This window comes from Meriones unguiculatus, chromosome 11 (genome assembly GCF_030254825.1).
Source record: "Meriones unguiculatus strain TT.TT164.6M chromosome 11, Bangor_MerUng_6.1, whole genome shotgun sequence".
NCBI classification, from domain to species: domain Eukaryota; kingdom Metazoa; phylum Chordata; class Mammalia; order Rodentia; family Muridae; genus Meriones; species Meriones unguiculatus.
The window spans coordinates 73,541,341-73,554,009 of NC_083359.1; the positions used below are offsets into that span (position 1 = coordinate 73,541,341).

The 12,669-nt window shown below is 43.7% G+C and overlaps 1 protein-coding gene across 1 annotated transcript in view; it reads right to left on the reverse strand.

Moving 5' to 3' along the window:
* The window catches only part of C11H1orf21 (chromosome 11 C1orf21 homolog), a 194,291-nt gene that overhangs the window by 96,983 nt on the left and 84,639 nt on the right, over positions 1-12,669 (reverse strand). The window lies entirely within an intron of this gene.

Genomic DNA, 12,669 nt, shown 5'->3' on the forward strand with positions numbered 1-12,669 from the left:
ATACACTATAATTTCAAATATGGGTTATGAGTAAAAGTGGACTACAAAAACTTAGGTTTGTTCCTCCCCACTTATGACCCTTTTTATTATACATAAACATTGATTATGAAAAACCTTAAGAACTCACTAAGATAATTTCTATTCGTGCTTAAACAGTAATTGTTAGTTATATGTTAGCAGAACATTTACATATGTACTATTATTGTGACATTAATTATCTGGTGCACACAGTTTTCACTGGGTCCAAGGAGTTCAAGAGCCAGGCAGTGCCAAACATGCCGATGTGTCTCTAGTACTCGGTCTCCACGCACAGGTACCTTTGGCCTTCCTTGTGATCTAGCTGCTCAGAGTCTGGCAGCCGAAGCTGGCTTAGGAAGAGGTTACAATGAGAGGGCATGTCTTCAGAGCCCTGATGTCAATGTCACCTGAAGACATGCAGTACATCACCACTAGGAATGGGAGTCAGAATAACATAGCTATGTACCCCTGCCCAGACGGCAGACCAGCCACAAGAAGCCTCGCTTACACAGTGCTTGTTAAATCAGTGTCTGATAAACCCAAACTCTTGATAAAGCAAGAGACGGGTGAGCCAAGGACTTGTTCTTCCACTGAATCAGAAGCTTCTACAATAAAGGCACTGTTTCTGGAAGTTTCTCCAGTCCCTCCTCATGTCTAGCAGCCTAACTTCTTGGCTCCCGCTTTCAGCGGCACACATTGTTCACTGACTGAATGAGGTTTGGGAATCAAAACAGGAGAGTTTCTGACCAGACGTTACAAGAAATGACCTGTGCCAACCCTCAGGCATCACCTTGCTTCTCATAACCTTGGTTCCTTGACCTGAGTGTGCCCAAGAGCACCCAGCAAGCCATTTATACCTTCTTCAAGCAGGTCACAATCAGTGATCATAAACTATTGCTGATTGCCTGCAGTGGGGCTAGTTTTTCTCCAAGCAGGAGAAGTTGATCTCATCTCATTTTACAGTCTCCCTACTTCTAAAGCAGGCTACACTGCATTTTCCTATCACCCACGTGTCTAAGTCGGCTCTTATGCTACAACACAATATTCTGTGTAATTTATTTCTCACAGTTTTGGAAGTCCACGATCTGTGTGCCAGCCGGTGTCTAGTGAGGCCTGTTTTCACCCAAGTGGTGCCTTCTTAATGAGTCGATACAGGATGGAAAATGCAGGCCAGCTGCCCTGGGACTCTTTGCTAACAGCACTGATAACATTAATTAGGTCCCAGCTGCCCCTTGGGACCTAACCACCTGCCCAAAGATCTAACCCTTAACATCATTAAGTTGGGAGTTAGAATCTCACATACTAACTTGGAGAGGTGATGTACGTTCAGAGCACAGCATCAGGGCACTGGTGGGCATTTGGGCCACTGGTCACTCACTGCACTTTAGTGTATGCGTTCATTCCTCAGTTTCTTGCTGCGTTTTCTCTTGTGAAACAGCTTAAAGACGGAGGGCAGGATGCCTGAATCGGTCTCCACTACCAGCAAGCATACAGTGCCTTCTCCTACAGACTCATTCCCATGGAACACTCTTAACCTTGTACCAGGCCAATCAACACTCTTCACGGAGCATCATTAGCTTAGAAGCACTTCACTGGTTGGGGCAGTTTTCCTCACTGTTTAGAATATTGTTATCAGAAATACTGCAAGCACAATTTATGATAACAAGCTGCTCAGCTGTAAGTAGTCCATAGCTGAAGAACACTTAGAAGAGGCAGGTGGCTTAAGGCTAGACCACTCTTGCTATGCCTCACTCTTGCTGCCTCATGGAGGCGGACATCTCATGGATACTCCCCACCATGTCTCTTCTGCTGTCCCATGGGAATGGTGCACTACAGACTCCGTGTCGCAGTCTTCCCCTTTGGAAACAGGCAAAGATTCACGGCCTACCTACAGCAACGGGAGCAACTTAAATCTGAAGGCAGTGATGACTCCCAAGCTTCATGTGTATGCGTGCATGTGTGTGTGTACAGGTGTGTGTTCACATGTGTCTACATGCATTTAGAGGTCAGAGGTTGATATTTAATGTCTTCTCCAATTACCCTCTGCCCATATTCTGAGGCAGGCTAAGACCCTGAATGTGGAACTCACGGTTTTGACTAGACTGGCTGGCCTGTGAGCCCCAGGGATGCAGCCGTCTCTGTCTCTCCAGAATTACACCTGGCTTTGACGTGTGTGCCGGGGGACTGAACTCAGGTCACACAGCCGTCTCACCAGCTCCCTTGCTAGTATCCATGAAGGGTCTCCGCATGTAACACAAGACGCAGAGACTGCACGCATCGATTCTTTGAAGACATCAGCAGTTCACAAAGATAAGTAGGTCATGTCCACTCCCAAGAAGGGCAACAGCCAGACTGTCTAGTTTTGTCATGGTGTAGAAATAACGCAGCCTCAACATACACGGGAACCTATTATTTCAGGATCCATAATTATCTAATATGAGGTAAGGTTGACCATCTAAGGAACGGGCTTCCAACCTTCTAGAGTCTTTTACTAGCATTTTCCAAATGTTCAGCCCATTTCCAGATCTGTAACATGACTCATACTGTCTGGGTGAGCTTTTTGAATGTTCAGGGGGTGGGGTGAATTAGTGTGAAATTCCCAAATATTTAAGGCTCCTTTCCTAACGTGAGATTTTCTAGCTGATTTCTTGCTTGCTTGCTCAGCTCCCAGCCTCCTCTAGACACGCCTTGTGCGCACACCTTGTCCATGCCCTCCACCTGTACCACCATCATGCCTCAACCCCGCCAGTTCTTTTGTCTGTTCGCTTTTTAAGCAAAGACTTTAATCATCTTGCGTGTGTTCTCCTCTGATCCTGTAATGCGGCACCCTTCTGGAGCATCTCCACAGGACACTGACACTTTACTCGAAGAGACCCATCTGTCACCACTTATTAGTTCCTTAAAGGCAGACATTAGTTTTGCCTGACGGTATGAGCCGTGATGCCTAGCATGGTGTCCAAAGCACGCAGAACAGTCAGCAAATGTTTTGCAGACTGACAAGGGACACTGAGGTATGAATGAAACAAGCACTAGCCATCGGACCCCATCTGTTTACCTGCGCAAACACGCCATCACAAAGACCCCTAAGGCCAAAAGCTATTTCTAGCCATTGAGCACTTTCCCTCAGGAAGCAAATCTGTGTCACCCGAAAATACAAATGAAGCCCTGTGGAGGTTGGAAACATTTAAATTGCATTGACCAAAATAAATAGTTGTTTGTACTGACTAGTAAGTGTTAATTATGAATACAAAGAAGAAATTCAAAAGCACCTGAAGTTAACAGAGAAAGGCTACTATTGCTGACATTAGTGGAATGCGCCTAAACACCTTTATTCACTGACACGGAATATTACATATCTTACAAACAAAACATACAGCCATGTATGGCCTCAAAGCCTATCAGAGGCAGTGAATTGCCATGAATGAGTCCAGCCTGGGTACATACATGGACTATAGGCCAGACGGTGGGCCACATTGTGAGGCTCAGAAACCAAAAATCAAGGGTCCAGCAAGATAGCTCAGTCGGTAAAGGTGCCATCTGCTAGAATTGATGGCCAGAGTTCAATCTCAGGGCCTGCGCAATGGAAGGAAAGAACTGACTCCCGCAAATTGTCCGAATATTGGCCTTCCATATGCACACTGCGGGGCACGCACATAAATAAATCAATAAACAGACAAGCAAACAGACAAATAAATAAGTAAATATAATTGAAAGCAAACAAAACTCCTGAGAAACCATTATAAATAAGACATGCTGTGCAAAGTCCCTTTACGCTTTTCACTTTAGACTACACTGCAGAATTTCTACTGCACATGAATGTTTCGACAGTGAGGAAGACCTTTGGGCATGCAGGCGTGGACTGCATCTGCTTGTCGAGTTATCTCCTAACAATAAACTGCAGGCTCAAAAGGCATAATTATTTAAATCCCAAACACACATTGCTATTTTGGACTCCACGAAAAAATTTTCTGGTTCGACATTACTAATTAGAACATAAGACAGATGTCTATCCCTGCCTGGTTTGAGGGGGCTAAAAACTGCTTTGTTCTGCTGGGTGTGCTGGCACACGCCTGTAATCCCAGCACTCAGGGAGGCAGAGGCAGGTGGATCTCTGTGAGTTCGAGGACAGCTAAGGCTACACAGAGAAACCCTGTTTCAAAACATCAAAAAAACAAAACAAAACAAACAACAACAACAACAAAAGACTCTGTTTTATTCTGCTTCCTTTTTGTGTGAGGGGTTGAGACAGGGTGGGTGTCAGGGTGAGAGGAGGGATTGGTTAGGTATGACTGAGCCATTGACTATTTTTCTGTCTTTTTTTTTTAACTCTTATAAATTTTTCTTCTTTAAACTGCCTGGTCACAAATTCAGTCCAGCTTTCAATTAGCAAGTTCTTTGCTTTTAGATTTCAAGTCTTTTTTTTTTTTTTTTTAATTTCTCACATTTACCTCATTTGTTTTGCAAATATTATTCATGGTTTGACAGTTGTCTTTTAACTTAGTTTTGTTTCCTTTGTTTCGTTAATGCCATGCATAGGTTTTAGATTTTTATGCAGCCAAACGTATCACCTTGCTTTTATGAAATCAGATTTCATAGTATTATATGGAAGACATTTTGTAACTATAAAAACACTTGGCTGGCCAGGCTGGCTGGTCAGCTAGTCTCATTTTTCCTTCTCAGCACTGAGCTCACAAGGCACATGGCATCCTCATAGCTGGCACTTTGGGGAAAAACGGCTTTTTAACATTTATTTTTATTCTTAGTTTTATGCATACATAGAATGGATTTCATCCACTCTCACCCTCCATTATCTCCATCTACCTCCTGAAACATTTCTTCTTCCCAAGAAGTCCCACTCCTCCTCTTTTAAGTCTTTTGTGTATGTGTTCCACCGTGTCTAGCTGGGCTTCCTGTATGAGCAAAATCTGGAGGTTATTACTGGAGCATGAGCTGCTTGTTAGCAGCTACACCAATGACTGCTAGCAAGAAGCTCTCAGGAACTGGTGGGGCCTATCAACTCCTCCCCCTTCCATGATGAAATGCTGATTGGCCCAATCCCGAACTGAGTAACCACAGCTAGGGTGATCTGTGAGTGCAATTTCTCTGTCTTACCCAGAACAGGTCTCTTTGGAACACACCTTCCCATTCTCCAGCTCTTCCATCCTTTCCACACACTCTTCCGGGATGTTCTCTGAGCCTTAGAGAGGTAATGTGCCTAGGACTTTTTACCGGGGTCCTAGGGAGGCAACTTTCCTCGTGCTTGTGTGGTTATTGCTTTCTGGACTGAGCGCACCTCTTCAGCTCCCTGTTTCTTATCTTACATTCAAACTTTCAGATTCATCCGAAGGGCCAGAGAGATGACGCATAGGGAAAGGGAGCCGGCAGCCCAGCCTGACTACCCAAGTTCTACTGCTGGGACCCACATAGTGACGCAGTGGAAGGAGAGCACTAACTCCTGCAAGCTGTCCTCTGGCCACCAGAACACGTGTGTACAGTGGTACGCAAGCACCCACATACATACAAACATATACGCACATTAAGTAAATAAAACAGTCCTCTGAAGGTTAATATGTTAATAGGCTTGGTTCAGAGGTAGGACTTGTGGAAGGTGAGTGGGTCCTGCGGGCTTTGACCTAACCAGTGGACTCATAACTTTTTGATTCATAATTCAGTGGAACTACTGAGAGATGGTGGAAACTGTAGGGCAGGCTCTAGTTTGAGGAAGCAGGCTTTTGGCCCTTCCTCATTTTCTCTTTGTTTTTTGGCCCCCATGAAGGAGCAGCCTTCTCTGCCACATACATCCTTCCATTGCCATGATACGACCTGATACGATCTCAGGGCTGAAACTGTGAGCCAAAACAGGTCCCTACGCACTTAAGTTGTTTACTCTGGAATTTTGTCACAGCAATAAAAAGACACACAGTAAATAAGGCATATACTTGTTAGGCTGTATGGTGGGAAAATTTTAAAACCATACTTTCATAGAAACATACCATCTTATAGTTATCATTTATAAATCATATCCTTTGTCTTTCTGATTTAAAACACACACACACACACACACCTTGCAAATACAGAAGTTCTGACTAGGTCAAGACAAAGAGAACAAATCATAGTAACACAAATACTTAAAAATCTAAAAAGAAGACGAGGATCATCAGGTTAATGAATCAATTGTTCACGTTTGGTGAATCTGACATCGGTAATAAAGTGATAATGATTCTCCCAAGATTAATGGAAGAGGCACAGCTGCATATATAAGAAACATGCATGTCTTCGGGCTGCTAACAGGATGACAGAGATTAACAATTGGCATCCACTCAGCGCTTATCATGTGTTACCAAGTAGTATCGATAAGCTTAACATACAACAATGCGCTTAAGGCCCACAACTCCGTGGGAAGTACTAGTATCCCACATAATGCACAGAGGAGGACCTAAGCCAATGAGAGGCCCTGTAGTCTGACAGGTCTGTGTTTGTGAGGAGCTCAGCCAGGCTTTGACGCTAGTTTGCCAGATTTCATGGCCTGTGCGGTGAATATGACTATATTTCAACTCCACCGAAAATAACCCTAATTACCACAACAGAATCTCCAGACATCCTCATTTAACAGCCAAGGCCGAGTTAAAGCAAGCCATTAGCAATTACTTCCTCCAAAGCTCCTAAGCACAGACTGGTTTAGAGTTAATGACCCCAACAAGTTAAGTTCATTGCTGAAGAGGGGTTACACTCAGTCAAGCTACCATGCTCATTACAGCTAAGTGACCGAGCATAGGCCTTAGCTTCAGCTTCCTCCCCAGAGAAAAAAGGTTAACAACAGCATGTGAAAAAGCTCTAAAAACTGTAATGAAAGAGTCTGATACTATGGTTTTGACGTCACGTAATAATTCAGTGGCAGAAGCAGCAGCCACACTCGAGCCCCAGATGTGGGTCTCTACAGAGGAACATCAGAAGTGAGTCCCATCAGGCAGGTGGGCCGATGCTCCGATGCTACAGGGACACTGCCAGGCAGACGCCTGTGAGACATCCTTATGTCACACCAGCCAGGATTCCAGGAAGAAGTCAGTTTCAAACTCTTTGATGTCATCTGGGAAGGAAACACTGTGAATTGCTAAGGGTAAAGAGACTCTCCCGCTTCCACTCTTGCTGATGACTCACTTTCACAGAGCTTTCCCCCAGTGCCGAGCGAGCCTTCGCCTGCAGCTCCGGCTCCCCGTGTGTTTCACTGAAGGAAGCCAGAAGCTCCCGCCGCTTTGCTACTGTCTTCACGGAGCCGAGCTCACTTTGCTTTAGCCAGAGGGGTCCAAGCGGCTAAGGAAACACAGGAGTCCTGCAGGGGCCGCTGAGTGACTGAAGGAAACTGCTGGGACTCCCAGGGCTCTGCCAAGTCAGAGGCTTCTTCCTCTTGTAGTCAGGCTGCCTGGAACACTGAGCAGTATATGATCCTACTTTCATTTATCTCCATATCCAATACCAAGGGAGCGGACTCAAGAAAAATTAGCATTTGAGGATACACACACACACACACACACACACACACACACATTTGTGTGTATATATATGTGTGTGTATATATATGTATATGCATATATATGTATGTATGTATATGTATATATATGTGTATATACATACACACACACGCTCATGAACATATATGTATATATGAGCTCATATACATATATGAGCTTATGGAGCATTTCTTGACTTCCTTTTTCACAGAAAGCTTCCAACTAGCAAAGTACAATGCTGTGTGTTTAGCGGTAGCCAAGGGGGCGCGAGTAAAACGGCAGAGTCAATCAGCTGAAACAAGGGCATTCAGTGACAACTAGTGTTTGAGAGCTACTGGTGCGTCAGGCCCTGCCTCACCTACTCTCGCTACACACACTTCCACGTGATAGGTGCCGTGATTCTCTCCATATTACAGAATGGGCACAGTCAGGGTTAAGGTTCTTTTCAAAGGCAATGCTAGCAGTGGTGGAGATGGAACCAAGCTCCTGTTGGTAAGCCAGAATTATGCTACACCAGACACCTGTACACGGTACCCCGGCTCTCCTCCCAAATAACTGTGCATCAGAACAGACTAGAAAACATTCACAGAAGAAAATGAAAGAAGGTCCTGAACACCTTCTCTGCAATGGACACTGAGGAAAGCATTGAGTATGCGTGTATGCGCGCGTGCATCTGTGTTTTATTACTGGGTAGTATAGCCTGGCACGCTACAGGCTCTGTTTTCTTGCAGGCCATTCTGAAGATGAAGTAAGATAAAATATGTCATGGGCTTAATAATATGATGCCTAGCACTGGAGAAACTCCACTGTCACTGGCTGGCTGCTCGGTATGGAAGAAGCAGTTTTTAGAAATGCTGAATTAATTTAGCATCTTCAAGGTCTCTAGAAACGACCTCCCTCAAGCTGAAGAGCTCCGATTCTCAAAGGCTTTCGTAATCAAGTGGGCTGCCCTTTCATTACAAAAGCATGCAGTTAAAACTCTTGGCCAGCGTGTCATATTTTTATAATTCATGAAGCCTGTGTGGGCTTACAGCCTTGCAAAATCTTCTGAGCTCTTTTTTTGAAACATTATAGTATCTTCTAAGACTACACTGGGATACATTCTTCACATTTTGAGGTAAAGGCTTTTCGTTTGTTGGTTGGTGAGTTTCTTATTGGTAAATAGAAATTATGCATGGTAACAGGTTTTACTGTGGCATTTCCATGCATAGGTCTCTAAAGTAATTTAGTGGCAACCTCGGTTACCTTTCTTACCCTTCCTTCTCTTTTACCTTTTTCAGTCCCTCATGGATTTCAGTCCCCTTTTTACATTTAAGTATCCTGCCCCAAAATTTCACATAGGAGAGAAAACATACAGCACTTGTGCAAATGGCTTATTTTGTTTAACACGAAGATCTCACGTTCCATTCATTTTTCTGCAAACAGCCTCATTTTGTTCTTTATAACCAAACAAAACTCCATTGCCTATGCAGAGCGTCTTTTCTTTACTTATTCCTTCACTTACGGGTACCTTGGCTGATTACACAGCATGGCTATCATCAGTAGTACCACATAAACATGGCCAGCAGGCATGTCCATTCTTCTGGGTGATATACACAGCAGCGGAAGAGCTGGGTCATACAGTAGTTCTGTTTTCAGGCTTTTTTTTTTTTAAAGAAACCCCCCATGCCATTTCCATAATGGCTGGTCTAATCTACATTATCAACAACAGGGTTATAAGGGTTCCCTCCACTGTCTCCATCCTTGACAGCATTTGCCGTTCTTTTCTCCTTGTCTGGTGTGGTACCGAATCACAATGTAGTTTTGGCTTGTATTTCCTTGATGGCTAATGATGTTGACCGTGTTTTCTTTCATACACTGCACACCTGTGTTTCTTTTTATTATTATTAATGTGTACTAATTATATGAAAGAATGGGTCTTATGGTGTTTTTTTTTGTATAAAGTATTTCAATTATACTTAGCTCTTCCATTTATTCCAGCCCTCAACTCTCAATGTTCCTTCCTGTTTCCCAATAGTTCCTCTTCCTATATTAGTGTCTTTTTTAAAAGAAAAAAAAAGATATTCCACGTAAAGAAGACCAGTGACACATTTTAAAAAAGCATGTGTATCTCATTTGCCCACTTTTTGACTGGATTTCCATTTTTGCTCTTCATTTAGTACGAAATGTAAGAGTACCTCAGGACCACTCACATCATCCATCCTCCACAGTCAGACGTGGCCAATGGCCACAGCACCATGCAGAGGCACGTCCTCCTCTCTGTAATTATCTTATGAGCAAAGTGTCCTTAATGAATCCTCACTTGGTGCAATCAAAATTATGAGAGCTACACAATGAATTATCACTTTGCCTCCTACTGATTTGTATCTCTAAATACATTGTCACTTAATCTTTACCATTGCCCCAAGAAATGAGTCCCTACAAAGTTTAGACAGGTAGCAGATCCCTGTAAGATCATCTCTCCATCTCTCTCTTTTTCTGTGTCTCTCTCACTGTCTGTCTATCTGTCTCTCTCACCTTGTTCCCAAATTATGTACCACCAAGAATGAGAGTATAACTAAGTCCCTGGAAAGGACAGAAAGCAGGTTCTTGGATGCATGCCCGTTGCTTGGTCTTACAATACTAATCCAAAAACAGTTTACTACAATAAGCTATGCACCTCTCCTTAAAAGGGTGGTATAAAACATCAGGTGCTTCTTATACCAAACTGAACAGCAATTAGAGCCAGTTTAGTTATTACGTGAGGCTGGGATGGTCAGTGTTCAACTTGACCTCTGGGCATGCCCTCTGCATCCTGCTCCTTGGCCCTCTGGAAACTTGGGTCCCCTAAAGATCATTCACTTCCTGCCCAAAGCCTATCAACAAATATGTGATTTATTTAAAAGAAAATAAAACGAGAAAAACCGGGATGACAAGAAAGGGAAGCTTTCTGCAGACCTTCCCAACAGTTCAGGCAACAGTTTACCTTTGATAAAAGGATTTGATGAGATGAAGGCGGTAGAAACGGTGGCCTTACCTTCCTCACATATGGATGAGTGCCACCATTTGAAAAGTTTGTCAGCTATGTGTGAAGAGTGGTCGGCAGCAGAGCCTCAGAGCCACCTTGGACAGTAGAGCTCAGACAGACCCCTGAGATGCACCAAAGAGTGACAGACAACATATAGACACTGTGTTGCGATGCTAGGTTAGAAGTCGTTTACTGTACAATAACAGTACAGGAGGTGCCTAGTCTCACTGCAACTTGATATGTCATGGCTGGTTGATATCCATGAGAAGCCTGCCATTTCCCTCAGGATGTCAATTAGATATATTATTTTATATAAATTATATAATATATAAATTATATATATTTTCCCTCCATATATATATATACACACATAAAGCAGCCAGCTTTTGTGATATTTATATCTATATCTAAATCTGTCCATCCATCCATCTATCCATCTATCTATCTGTCTGTCTGTCTATCTGTCTATCTATCCATCCATCCATTTATCCATCCATATGAAGGAAAAAGAAAAGAATTCATTCTGATTCTGACTTTAAAGTTTGTCCAAATCCCCTGCATCTTACCATGATAGGTATCTTCTGGTATTCAGTTTACTTTCCCTCACCACACCTCCTTGTCCTCTCACAAAGTCGAAGACAGTAAGAGCTGTGCAGTATTTCCTGCTGTAATTTCCACGACGCTTTGCAAAAGGCCTTAAACCGTATACTGCAACAGGAGCGTAGGCTGAAGAGGTGAGCAGGGGCCTGAGCTGTGTAGATGCGGACACTGACTAGCTGGGCGGCTTTGAAGCAGCCAGCTTTTGTGATTCAGCTTCTACATATGCAAATTGAGACAGCACATATTTCACAGGATTGTTGTGAAAATTCAACAGGAAAATGAATGCAAATGCCTCCCGGTATTGACATATGGTGTCAGCTCCGTCCGAAGCAGCTCCATTATAAAAATGATCATGACAGAACATCACACAGAGGCTGGTTTAAACAAAACCTTGATGGCGGAGCATTTTCTCTTAGAAGCAAAGTATTTGAGGGGCTTACAATAATGATTCTAGTTCTAATTAGCTGTTTTTCCAGTAGTCGAGGTTTTGGTGAGCTGGTTCCTGGCTTTATAAAGATGCTCAAATGGCCATTATTTTCCCCTACACTTCTAAATCCTCCAGGTAGTCACCACTACCCGGTAAATTTGTTACAGGAACATAACTTCCGTTCACAAGAGTGCATTTACAGGAACAATCATTCTGATGGGTCAAATGCCAGGCCTCAGGAGGTGGCTCAGTCAGCTGAGAGCTGCTCTATATGACAAAGACCTGTGTCTGTTCCCCAGAACTCACACCAAGAAAGCCAGGCTCGGTGGCATGTGCTGGTAAGCCCAGCAGTGGAGAGGTGGAGACAGGCTGGGTCCCTGGGGCTTCTTGCCCAGCAAGTGAAACCCTGTCTCGGAAAACCCAAGGTGGGCGGTGCTGGAGGACTTCTCCACCGTGGTGTACTTACCTGAGCGCCTGCGCACACACATCCACACACAGCTAGACACCGTCCAAGTGACAGCGTTGTTTGAGAGCAACTGGGGGATGAGACATTTCTTGGTGAGATTCTTTATCCGGTAAGAGAGGAAACTGTATTTTTATAAATAGAGGTGTTTTTTTTTTTCATTTATATTTTCAGTTAGTGGCTAGTACTGTTGAAGTCATTCAACAGAATGTGCCCTGTACCGACTAGAACTGTGTACAAACATACACCGCCATTGAAGCAGAAACCGATCTTTCAAAGGACGAGCCCGAGGTCAAGCGGCTCAAAATCCAGTCAGTGGCCGGGCAGGAAATGCCACACCGCGACCTAGGTGTGGTGCGTGTCCCTCACCCTGGGTGAGCGTCTGTGATTCAATGGAAGCCACAGGCTGGCTGACGGGCAAATAGCACCCTACCCTACTGATTACCCAAGAAATGAAGACCCAGAGTGGGGAGAGCGCCTGAAACATTTCAGTTTTTATGTAAAACAACTTTGTGTAAAAAAGCCTGCCCTTTTTTATTATTTATTTATTTATCTATCTATTTATTTATTTATCTTTTTTTTTTTTAAATTCTTTGGGCTTACAGAAGAGGCCATGAACCCACAATTTATGTGACCTTTGCACTAG